Below are 12,481 nucleotides of genomic sequence, written 5' to 3'. Positions count from 1 at the left end.
GACTTCACACCACATAGAAAAATTAATTCTATTTGGATTGAAGAGCTAAATGTAAGAGCTTAAACTATAAAACTCTGAGAAGAAAATACAGGGATAAATCTTCATATCCTTGGATTTGGCAATGGATTCCTAGATATAAGCAAGGAAAGAAAAAAATAAATCGAAGTGTAAAACTTTTATGCTTTAAAGGATACTATGAAGAAAATGAAACATAACCCACAGTATGGGAGATGTTTTGAAAATCATATATCTCATAAGGGACTTGTATGTATTTAGGATACATTTTAAAATCTTACAACTTAATAATAAAGACAAACAACCAAATTAAGAAATGGACAAAGCGTATGAATGGAAATTTCTACTAAGAAAGATACACAAATGGCGAATAAGCACGTGAAAGGATGTACAACATCATTAGCCATCAGGGAGATAAGGGAGATCACTTCACAATCGCTAGTGTGGCTATAGTCGAAGTCAATAATAAGTGTCGGTGAGGATGTGGAGACGGTGGAACCCTTGTGCGCTGCTGGTGGGAGTGCAAAACGGTGCAGCTGCTGTGGACAACAGTTGGCAGCTCCTCTAATGTTAAACATCGAGTTACCATAAGACCCAGCAATTCCACACCTAGGCGTATACTCAAGAGACATGAAAACACATGTCCACATGGAGATTTATAGCAGCGTGATTCATAGAAGCCAAAGAATGGAAACAACCCAAGTATCCATCAGTTGATGAATGGATAAACAAATTGTGGTCTACCATACAATGGAGTGTTATTCATCCATAAAGAGGAATGTAGTACTGAAACATGCTACAACATGGATGAACCTTGAAAACATTGTAGTAAGCAAAATAATCTAGTCGTGAAAGACCACATATTATATGATTCCATTTATATGAACTGTCCAGACAGGAAAATACGCAGAGACAAAGTAGATGAGTGGTTGCTTAGAGATGGAGGGGTAGGGGAATCGGGGCATGAAAGCTGTCGGGCTGGGAACCGTTTTGGAGGATGAAATTGTTCTAAAATTGATTGTGGTGATGGTTGCACAGCTGTGAATGTACTAAAAGCCATTGGATTGTGCACATTTAAATGGGGGTATTGGATGGAATATGAATTAGGTCTCAACAGAGCTGTTCACAAAAGAGTCCCAGCACTCTAACAGACGTGCCCTCTTGTCACTTCCCTGTTCCCTTTTAAAGAGGTGATTTGTGACACCGAGGTGCCATCAGATCCACTTTTAAGTTCTGCTTTATTGTCAGCCCTCCCAGAAGCATCGCCCTGGTGCCGTGAGGTCTTCAGGACGGTGGCTTTGGCCCTGCACACTTCGTCACACAGCTGGCTTCCTGACCCACGTCCTAGTCCCCAGAGCAGCATGGGGAGTGGCTCTGGGTGCTGGTGGGCGTGGCGGTTGGCGGGGGGATGAGGGGCTCCCACCTTCTCTACTCTTCTCTACTCGCCAGCAGGTGTTTCTTTGTGAAGTTCCTGCATCTTCAGGGGTGCTGGCGAAGCGGAGGATAGGCGACCTTTCTTGGGGGGACTGTGTGTTGTTTAAGGGCAGGAAGGTGGAGGGACGTGGTTGAGCCTCTGATGATTATTGTTGGGGGCTCGCTGCTCTCCTGTCCCCCAGCCCACTGTGCCTCCTGCCACCAGTGGCCAGAGAGCAGAGCCAAGAGTCTCCCCTCCAGAGAGGGGTGTGAGCCGCCGGGCAAGGCCAGAGAGAAGCTGGTGCTTGCCTGGTGGCCTTTCAAGGCGTGGTGAGCGGACACAGAGCCGGGGCTGGAGGCCGTGGGTCCGAGGGCCCGGGTGCAGGAGCAGAGGGACGCCGCCAGCACCGAGCCCCACTCTGCGCCCTCAGACCTGCTTGGGGGCTGTCCAAGGCTTGGGGCGCCTGCCTGCCTTGCCGCACAGCCAGAGGTGGGCCCACCACAGGAGGGTGGCCGAGGTGGGCAGCTCAGAGCCCCCTCCGCATGTGGCGTCACGCGTGACCAGGAGGGCCCGTGGGGGCTAACGCGGTCTCTCGGTGCAACGGAGCTGGCCCCCTGTCGCCGGCTGAAGCGGAAGGGCACCGCCTGCCCGAGGGCCTGGGCTTGGGCGAGCAGTGAGTGGCTGAGGGTGGCGGTGGGCTGGGTGTGCTGCCAGGCCGGTCCCGACCTGCGCTGCCCCAGACAGCACGGCTCTCGAGTGGCCTGGCCCTGCTGCGGGCGGTGGGTGTCCTGGACGGCGCCCGCCCACTAAACCCTGGTGGGTGGGGCTGGGGTGGGGCGCGGGGGAGGCACACCCACCGGGCTCGCTCTCCCCCTGACGCAGGCGTGCCAGGCCCACTCCCGAGGCGCGCCCGCTAGGAGTCTGCTCCCCCCACCAAAGACTCCTCCCCACTCCCACGCCGTGGTGCGGGTCCCCAAACGGTGTGGTGTCGTCTCCTGCCCAGTCGGGCCGGCCAGCACCTGGATGGCTTCCAGGGCACGGGGCTTGTTTCCTGTTCCCAGTGTTACCGCACTGGACACAGGGCAGGCCCTGGGGCTCAGGGCCTCGAGCACAGGTGACGGGTGCCTCCCGACGGCCCACGTGGCTGCCCTGCAGGATTCCCCTCTTCAAGTTCTGCTATGAGTGTGGCCGCTCCACTGGGGTGCGCCTCGCACCTTGCACCCGCTGCTACGGGATCCTGACCTGCAGCAAATACTGCAAGACCAAAGCCTGCACCGACTTCCGCAAGAAGGATTGCCACTCGCTGATGGCCATCGGTGAGTCCAGGTGTCGGGCCGGGCTGCTCCCAGAACACAGGCACCGGCCTGCAGGGTGGCTGGGCAAGTATCCCCCATCATTCTCTGAAATTGCTCAAATTCAAGCCACTCTGCAGAACTCCCAGATGGGTCTGTGTGGGGACAGGGAGGGCACTGTCCCCGTGTAAGGTGGCGATGCCACGCTCAGTGTGCCTGTGGCTCCCTGGAGGTGTGACATGACACCGGAGGCTCCGCTGGACACCTGGGGGCTCTGCTGACACCGGAAGGCCCTGGTAGACAGTGGCTTCCCCGGACCGCAGGGCACTTGGCCTTGGGGCTGCTTCTGGAAGTTTCCTCCTAACCCGCTCTCCCGGGTGTCCGTGGCAGCAGGAGTCTGCTTCTAGAAGCACCCTCCTCTCCCACCCTCCCCACCCCCCTCTGGTGGGCTGCAAGGGGAGCTGAGGGTGCGTGGGTAGTGACTCTCCGCTGGCCCTGTGCTCCCAGTGAGGCCGGTGGCGAGCAGGGCTGTGTGCAGACCGTCCCCTGGGACGTGGCCAGACGGCGGGGGGCCGGGGGGGGGGCAGGTGTTGCCTGTTCTTACTCAGAGCCTGTCCTCCGTTCCACCGGAGACGCTGGGCTCAACCCTGCCCGCGGGCCTGTGCCCCCGAAGCTCTGACAGCCAGTGTCACCTCCGTTTCCCCCCTGTGTGATGGGTCTTTTGATAACAGGCCCCCTGTGGGGTGCACCCTGGATCTGCTCGCAGCCTCCTCACGTCGGGGCTGCAGCACCGGGGTCTGGGTCCTCTTCGAGGAGCAGTCGCAGCGCACAGGGAGTCCTTGCCGTGTAACCCACACACGAGCGCGCACGGAGCACGGCACAGCTGTGCAGCCCTCGCCGCAAAGTCGGGCTGTGGTCACCTGGTGCTGCGGCGGGGAGCGGAGTCCCGCTCTGGGAGCAGCAGCTGCCGGCCCTCGAGGGTGTGCGGGCCCCCGGGGGACGGCGCGGGCCCCTCACCTTCTCCTTGTCCCTGCCAGTTCCTTGTGCAGGGGCCCACCGGAAGGACGAGGACTGGAGGGTGGAAGGATCTCAGTGGCGGAGCCGCACTTGGTGCCGAGGCTGCTCCCGCGGGGAGGCCGGGCTGCCTGTTCTCCCCTGCTGGCACCTGCCCCTTGGGGTCGCTTCTGGGCTCCTGGCCCCAAGGAATCGGGGGCGGGGGTCTGCGCCTGTAGGGCTGTGCGGAGCAAGGTCTCCCTCCTGACCCCCAATAAAGCGGCGCCCCCTGGGGTGTTTTTAACCCTCTCTGCCCCTACCCGGGCCAGGGGCTCCCCGTCTGTGCTGGCCATCTCACTGGGCCCGTGGGCCTGGGCCATCTGTCAGGAGGGCCGGAGGGTGCGGCTGGAGCGCGCTCTAGAGATTATCGCTGGGACGGGGGACCCACAGCCCTGCTCTCCATCTGGGCTGAGAAGGGATGGGCTGGGTGTCTCACGTTTCTGCCCACGGGCTCCAGGCCGTCCGCTGGTGTCTAGCGCGTTCATTTCTTCCTCGTGCATTTACTGAGTGTCTGCTTTCCCAGGGGTGTTCTAGGGGGGCTGCTGGGTGTGGACTGAGACGGAGGAGGAACTAGAGGGCGACCGTGAGCCAGGAGCACAGCGTGAGGAGGGTGGGCCCCTGGGGGGTGCGTCTGCTCTCATGGAGGGGGTGGGGGGAAGGGGGTGGGGGAGGGCGTGGTGAGGAGTGAGGGCAAGAAGGTGCTGGTGTTTCCAGGGAGGAGGTGGCGGGAGGGGGGCTCGCTGCTGAGAGCAGAACCGTGGGGAGTGGGGCAGGGCGGGGCATGGCAGTGGGCAGGGAGTCGGGGCTGGAGCCCCGCAGGTGAGGACCCCAACCAGGCAGGCTTTTTGCTGGTCAAGGCGGCACCTGCAGCCGTGGTGGTTTTGCTTGACTTTCATAGCCTCTTGTGGGAGACGGGGCTCCCTATGTGGGAGGTGGGCTGGGGGCCGTCCCGACTGATGCTCCTGTACGGGGAGGGAAGGCCTGTGGGCAGAGTGAGAAATGACCTCGTGTGTCGATGACCTCGTGTGTCGCTCTGGAGCTGGGCTGGCTTTTCAGAGGGCCTCTCCATGGAGGCTGGGGGCTGGGCCTCTGTAGCAGCCTCAGCGAGTTGTGGCTGCAGGCCCCCCCGGGGGGACACACAACATGGCAGTGGAGGGCCTTCCTGGGGAGGGGAGGGGCGGGAATGTGGCCGCCTCCCACTGCATCCGCCAGAGGAAAACGTCCTAACAAGGATTCTTAGAAAAGTTAGAGAACATGGGTGGGTGCACAAGAGTAAGAAATAGTGAACGACGACTGTCCCGACACCCGGAAGTTACCATGGTCGGCGCTGCGTTGTGTGTCCTTCCAGCTTCATCTGTGTGTCTACAGGCACCACACACACAACACAGCGCACGTGCGTATCTAAAGTGGGAGCACGATTGTGCTCTAAACGAGGCCACGAACATCTCTCTCTGCTACTAACACTCACCTGCAGCATCATTTTCCCCGGATGCAGGTGGTTTTATTCTGGTTATGCAAGGTGAACTCAGCGTAAAGCATCCGAGCCCACTCAAGTGTAACTATGCCGAACACGTTCAGACTTTCATCTGTGCACGCATGCATACATGCGTGGATGTCCTCAAGCACCCCATGCACACGAGCTTTATCGTGCCCTCTGTCCATTTACGTTAATTAAAACAAAGGTTAACTTTGCGACCGTAACCTGCCTTCCTAGAGCACCGCGCGGTCCTGTCACTCGCACGCAGGAACCCGAGCACGTCTGCCCGATGCCCCTGTGAAGGGCGTCTGGGTTCACCGTTCACCCGTGAGAGGGCGCTGCACACACGCCATTGGCCTATTTCCCCCTTTGTCTGAGTTCACAGGCGTTAACTCTTCACACCTTTAGTTTTGCGTTCTGGGAGGTCACCACGCGTGTCCCCATACTGCACCATCAGTCACGGGCTCTGGCACTGTCGCCCTGTCCGGTCCCCTGGGGAATGCTTGTACCAGTGTGAGCACACTTCCACACTTGCGATTCGACATTTGTCTTTCCTCTTGCCCTGCTTTCACTGGAGAGCTTTGCTCTCCCCGACTTGTGAGGACTCTTCCTAAAGCACATCCCCTCTCCCTCTCCTGTGGAAAGGGCCTTCTCCCAGTTGAACTTGGCCACGTGGAATTTTCTACTCTTTTCTTCACTTCGTCTGTTCTGTCCTTCAGGGTCCGGTTTGCTGGGCTGCTTAGGGAGCAACCCTGGGCGAGATTATACAAGGGTGTGCCCAGATTTTACAAACGATTTTCTTGCACTATGGTTTTACCTGTAATTTTGTAATCGGACTAGAATTCATTTTTGTGCAGGACCCGAGAGCCGCCTAGCTGGACCTCTCCCCCCAGGATTAATGGTGATCGAGTGTCCATTTCTGTTTGCTGCCCGGGCACACGTGCTCCTGGGTGCTCCAGGCTGCTGGCTCTACTGTCCTCGGGACAATCCCACCAGGGTTCTGTTCCCTCTGAAATGCACTAGCTGTTGTCTGTAGGCAGATGAATTGTAAATTGTTAGGTTCAAGAATGTGTTGCTGGGACTTTGTAATTATTTTCAGTGTTTAGTTTGATTGGGAGACAGCGTCTTCTGTATGTTGTTTTCTAGGCAACAGTATGTTGCTGTTGAGTTTGATATTTTCCGTTACAAAGGCCTCACCGTCACCCTCTTTCACACCTCACGTCAGATCTTCAGCAAGTCTGATCAGCTCCGCCTTCAATGTGCGGCCCAGGGCCATGTAGCTCCGCCCTCCACCCGCACGCCCTCAGAGCCCTCGCGCCTCTGGCCGCTGCGTCGCCACACCCACCCTGGCGCTTGGCTCCACCCTCTGGCTGGACCGCCCTCCCCAAAACGTGGTTCATTCCCTTCCTCCCGCCCCCAGATGGGTGCTGCGATGTCCACTCCTTTCTGGGCCAACACGTGCACTGAGTGCCTCCCCGCTGCCCAGCATGCTCTGGGCACCCAGGACACCGCAGAGGACAAGGGTACCGGCTCCCTGCCCTGGGGGGGCCCACATTCCAGGAGCGAGAGCTGCTGTGTGGGGGAGGGCCACGGCTGGCGGCCTCCACAAGGAACTGTGTGCCAAGCTGAACCGCAGGGGCCGCAACAGTGCCTCAGTACCGTCCAGGGGGGACCCACCCACAGGCCCCAGCGTCCGTCTTACACGTGACCTGTGCCCGCACCACGGATGAGATCGGGCAGCCGCGGCTGCTGCTTGCCCCCAGCTCTCTGGGTGGTCGGCCACGGGCTCCGGAGATGGCCATGCCTGGGTCCGTCCCTCCCCGGCGTCTGTGGCTCTCTACCCCTTCCCTGGCGCGCTGGCCGGTGCTGCGGTGGTGCTGGATGACGTGACAGCGGCAGGCCACCTGTGACTTTAAGGGAATGCTTTCAGCCACTGATTTCTTAAAAGGATACGCGGCATTCCATTCTACGGTTGTTGCGCTTTAGTCGTCCCAGCTTAAATCTTACCTCTCTGCTCCATTGATCTATTTAATGGATGCTGTGCCTCTGTGTATTTTTACTTGTGTGGTGAAGCATCTCCCCATCAGCGCCACCCTCAGGCCACGGGCCCAGCGCTGTCCTCTCCGTCCCTTTCTCACCCGGAAATTCAGCTGCGTCTCCAGTATATACGGGAACCCATCACCTCTCACCTTGCCCTTGGTGGTCCCTGCAGTGTCTGGGAGGCTGTGCCTCATGGACCCCTCCTTCGTGCCGGCCATTCCCCTCCCACATTGCCGTCCACGGAGACTCCGACCAGAGCAGGGATACAGCCAAGCCAGTGGCCACCCCCTCAGGTCCCGAGTGCCTCGGGCAGCCGCCGGTCGGGATTTCAGATACAGGGATAGCTTGGGCTCTTGGCTGTCCCTGGGGTCAGCTTTCCCCTTGACAGACTCAGAGCAGGATGGCGCCCGCCACTGCCAGTGTGTGTGGAGCAAGGGGGGCCCCGTGCTAGGGGCTCCTGCAAAGCAAAGCTCCCTTTCCAGAAAATTCTGTGATGTTGCTGAGACCCTCTGCCTGCTTCCGTTCTCTGAGCGCGAGGATGTGCCCCGAAATCCCACCCCCGTTCTCCCGGCCGCAGTGGGCTGGGCTGGCCGCTGGCCCCTTGGCGCTCTGCGAACGTGGAGTTCTGGTCGCTTAGGCCCCGCGGCAGGAAGACGGGCCCCAGGAAGCTAGGGAGGCTGTGTCCAGGCTGCACTCTGGGCCCGACCTGTGCCCCCGTCGACACCCTGGATCTGGAGGAGGCTGCCCGCCCCTCCCTCGTGGGTCCCACCCCCTCGGGGGGTCGTGGCGTCGCTGGGACTGCCGGTCGCCTGCTGGAGGCTGGTGGGAGGGGAACGTCCAAGGTCGCTGGGGCAGCAGCGCTGGGGGTGAGACCGCCATCGGGGGGTGGGCTGAGGCCAGGGAGTAGTGTGCGAGGCCTGGTGACTCTCCGGGACCTCGGTGCCCCAGAGGGAGGAGCTCCGAGGGCCTGGCGCTGGGTCCCTCAGGGGCTATGCTGGGTGTCAGGGCCACGAGGGCAGGAGGGGTACCAGCCACGGTGGGGGGGGGGGCACAAGGCAGCGATCGACGGGTCTAAGTGACGGGTCAAGTTTTGGCGGGAGGGGTGCAGGGTCAGAGCTCAACGTTGAAACGCTCAGCGTGTCCTGGGCAGCTGCAGGAGGCGGAGCCGCAGAGAAGCGCACACTGGCGCCGGGAGCACGTGGCAGGGCTGCCGGGCTGGACGCGTCAGCCGTGGGCGGTCACTGGAGCCGCGTGGCTGGATCAGGGTCAAGTCCTGCGTGTCCCGAGAAGTTGAGGGGGAGAGCGGACTGCCCGCGGCCTCAGGAAGGGGAGGCAGCACGGCGGGATTTCTCCTGCCCCGGGCAGCTGCGGAGGGGGTGTGTGTCCGCGTGTGCCCGCGTGTGCAGAGGCGGTCACTGCCAAGTAGGTGGAGGGCCGGGCTGCCCGGGGGCCGTGTCGCCGGGCAGCCGTGAGGGGTCAGTTTGCTGAGGCTGCTCCGAGATGCTCCCACTCCTGCCTTCTCACTCCCCCCAGCCACGCCCACCCTTCCTCTGGCTCAAGAGTGTGCCCGGATGCCCCCTGACTCCCCTGCGACCCTCGCTCGCAGCTCCCCCCACTCCAGGCTCCTCTCGGCCAGCCACCTGGACGCTGGGGTCCTCCCTCAGGCTGGTAAGAGGGGCCCCGCCACGTGCCTCGCCCCAGGCCCACACCGGGGACACTTGAGGTGGGGCGGGGCAGGACGGCGCAGGGGGGCGGTGGCCCAGGGGGACCGTGGGCGACCTCAGAGCGAGGGTGGCGGCCGTGGCCTCCGGGGTCCAGACTCAGTGGAAGAGCAGCAGGCCAGGAGTGCAGTGAGGGAGGACGGCGGAGAGCGTGCGTGAAGGGCGGCGGGGTGCGGGCGGGGGAGAGAAGGGGCGGGAGTGCGGACGGGCTGACGGGCCCCTCCTAGAGCGGGGGAGGAGGGGGGCGGGGGACAGGCCAAGAGGATGCTATGAGGGGAGCCCATGTTCTCAGGGCATGAGCGGAGGGGACAGTGGGGGGTGGCGGGCCGGAGCCTCTGGGCCAGAGGGACCAGGCCGGTTGGTAGTACCCCGAGGGATGCCAGATAAGGTCTGGGGAGCAGCCCAGAAGCTGGGATGGGGAGTCGGGGAGCCCGAGAGGGGCACAGCCTGGGAGGAGGCCTTGGGATGGGGAAAGGTCAGTGGCATTTGGCCGGGAATGTTGGTGGTTGAGATAAAGGGCCTGGAATTTGGGGTGCTGGGGTTCTGCCCAGAGCCAGCGTTCTATGCTCTGGAGAGATGGGGTGGGGGGCCGGGTGAGTCCCAGGAAGGATGCAGAAAACAAGTGCCTGGAACCTCAGGTTCCTTCCGGGCCACAGAGCCCCCGCCAACCCGCCCTTGGAGCCTGGGGAGCTGGGCACCTGCCCTTCCCCCTTCCCGCCTGCTACCTCCTCCTCCTCCTCCGGGTCCTGGGGAGGCTCCCAGCTTAGTTTCCTTTGTGGTTTGTGTTCTTGTTTTTAAAGAGACCACCCTCCACCCCCTTATAAGAGCTTCAAGGCCCTGGATCCAACCTAGTGCAATGCTGGAAATTTTAAGAAGTCAACAGTAAAAGGAGCCCCTCCCCCAGGTGGGACAGGTGTCCGCACAAGCGTGTGGACACGCTGGCCTTGCCCAGGCCACCCACAGGTAGCTCCCCGTGGAGCTGGCTGATCTCTGCCCGTCACTGTGGGTCGGTCAGGCTGTCTGTGGCTTCCTGGATCCCCATGAGGAATGAACGGGGCCCAGGAGCCAAGGAGGGGGAGCCCCTCGCTGCCCAGCACCTGGCCTGGGGTGGGCAGGGCTTGGGAGCTCACGGGTGGTCCGGGGCCGGGCCCAGGGCTGCAGGGACAAGGCACAGAGACCCCCGAGGTGGGCGCCCTCCCTTCGTGCTCCTGACCCATTGGCTGTCACCTCCCCTGTGGACTCCTTTCCCCCGACAGGGAAAATACATCCAGCTCTGTTCACAAGGAAACCTTTGAAGCAACGTGGCAACGAGCCACAGAAGTCTGAGACCCTGAAGCTGCCACTCAAGTCGAGGACGCAAGTCGAGGTGCTTACGTTGCACCTACAGTCACGAGTGAGCGTCTGGGCGCCCACCTGCCTGTACAGGGCTCCAGGAGGAGCTGGGCCAGCAGGAACGGGGACCACCCCAGGACTCGTGGAGGGGTGGGCGGGTGAGCACGCAGTTGCTGCCCGGCAGGTGTCCAGGGAGGCCTGAGCTTCGCCCAGGCCCAGCAGGAGCTGCGACCCCTGCAGGACTCCCTCCGTGGAGCTGCATTCCCCTCCCAGGGTGCGCCGCCTGGCCCCCCCGACCCCGTGCTCGGGGCCCAGCTCCCTGTACTCACGGGGCCCAGGGTCCTGGCTGCTGGTCCTTCAGTGGTCCAGGGCCCCAGGAGACAAGAGAAGCTTTGCGGAACGTTTGACCGGCAGCCACTGTGGGCTGCGACACCCAAATAAAGTGACCCTCGGTGGCTGCCGCCTCTGTGTTGCAGCCTCTGGCTGAGGTGCCGGGCTGTGCACTCGGCGGTGCCGTGCTGCAGAGGCCGGTGTCCAGGTGGGGCTGCAGGGCCCCCCGGGGGCAAAAGTGGGTCTGGCAGCTTCGCTCGGGGATCCCACGGGACTGCCTGGGGAAGGGCAGCATGGCTGGGCAGGGGTCCGCACTCTGGTGAGAGGAGCCAGGTGTGGCAGGGCTCTCTCTGTGGCACTGGGGTCTGACTGGACCATCAGGATGTCTCGCCAGGCTCGGCCTCAGGAGACGCTGGTCCCCGTGCTCTGACCTCCTGGGCATCTCTGAGGCTACTTGGCAGGAACTGGTAATGGGAACCTTCCTGGGACACGTGTCTGGATGTGTGTGTACACAGCAGGGGCGGTGAGGGTGGACGGCAGGGGGGACCCCGGTCGGGGGCAGGACAGCACTCTGCAGCCGTGGGGCACACCGCCAGGCGCGATCTGTGTCCGAGCCCCTCCTGACCTCCCAACTAGCCACGGCCTGCTGTGCACGGCCCACAGCATACCCTCGCAGCCGGGCTGAGCACAGCGGGATCACTGCAGCCACACGCGGTCTCCAGCCTTTTATTCATATGAGGACTCAAAGAACACACGTCACCTGCTGACACCATGCAGCACAAGGACACGGCAGGCCTGGCCGCCGCCTGGCCAGTGCCCGTGGCAGGGCCGCCCCTTCCAGAGACGCATGTAGGGCAGGGCCGAATGCAGGCCGCTCCGGGGCCGTCCGTGTGGAGCTCAAGGGCGGCCGTCCTGGCACACGGGTGGTCACTGCCCCAGAGCCCCTGAGAGTTCAGCTAGCCCTCACTCGTGGGGAAGGAGGCCCCAGGCCCAGCCCCCTGCCCAGGCACGACAGGGTTACGATGGGGTGGGTGTGCCTGTGAAGCTGGGCTGCCGGCGGAGGGCAGGACCCCAGTAGCCCTAATCAGTGGCCAGGGGCCCCCCCAGCCCCGTGAGGAAAAGCAAAGCAGCGCGAACAGCCTTCTCAGGGCCCGGAGGCTGGTTCGGACCACTCTCCCTGGCCATGGTGGCTCAACATCCCCCAGACCCTCAAGGACCACCCTCCTTTACCCAGCTCCCTCTCTCGCCAGCCCCTCCCCAGGCCCTGCAGAGGGTAGGGCCCAGGAGGGTGGGCCCACAGGTCTACGGACGGGCCTGGACAGCCTGAGTGAGCGAGGGTGCGCCCAGTTCCCAGGGCCACGGAAGGTCGCCCGGGACCTTCAAAAGCATTTTGGGAGGAGCTGAGAAAGCAGCTCTAGGTGAGAGGACGGGAAGCGCTTGCAGAGTATGCACGGCTGGAAAAGCCCTTAACTGTCAAAGCTCCCCAGGCCCTGCAGCTGGCGGGGTCAGGGAAGGGATGTCCCTCCGGCCTGCAGAGCCGGGTCTCGCTGGCCCTGAGCTGAAGTTTCTCCAGCCACCCAGCAACTCTGTGGCCAGGTGACAGCCAGGGGTCACCTGCAGCCCTGGCCTGTGTCGCCCTGAGCTGGGACTGGCCCTGGGTCTGGGCGGAGACAGGGGGCAGGACAACGGCAGGTGGCGTGTCCGCACAGCCCGAAGTCCCCGTGTGGGCCACGGGCCCATGTGGATGGGCAGGAGCCGCGGCCCAGCCCCGCACAGACGCAGCTGAGAGGTGGCTCTGGTGGGGGGG

The sequence above is a fragment of the Phocoena phocoena genome, chromosome 7 (assembly GCF_963924675.1).
Source record: "Phocoena phocoena chromosome 7, mPhoPho1.1, whole genome shotgun sequence".
Lineage (NCBI taxonomy): Eukaryota > Metazoa > Chordata > Mammalia > Artiodactyla > Phocoenidae > Phocoena > Phocoena phocoena.
The sequence above is the reverse complement of the archived record's forward strand: the minus strand, read 5'-3'. Positions refer to the sequence as shown.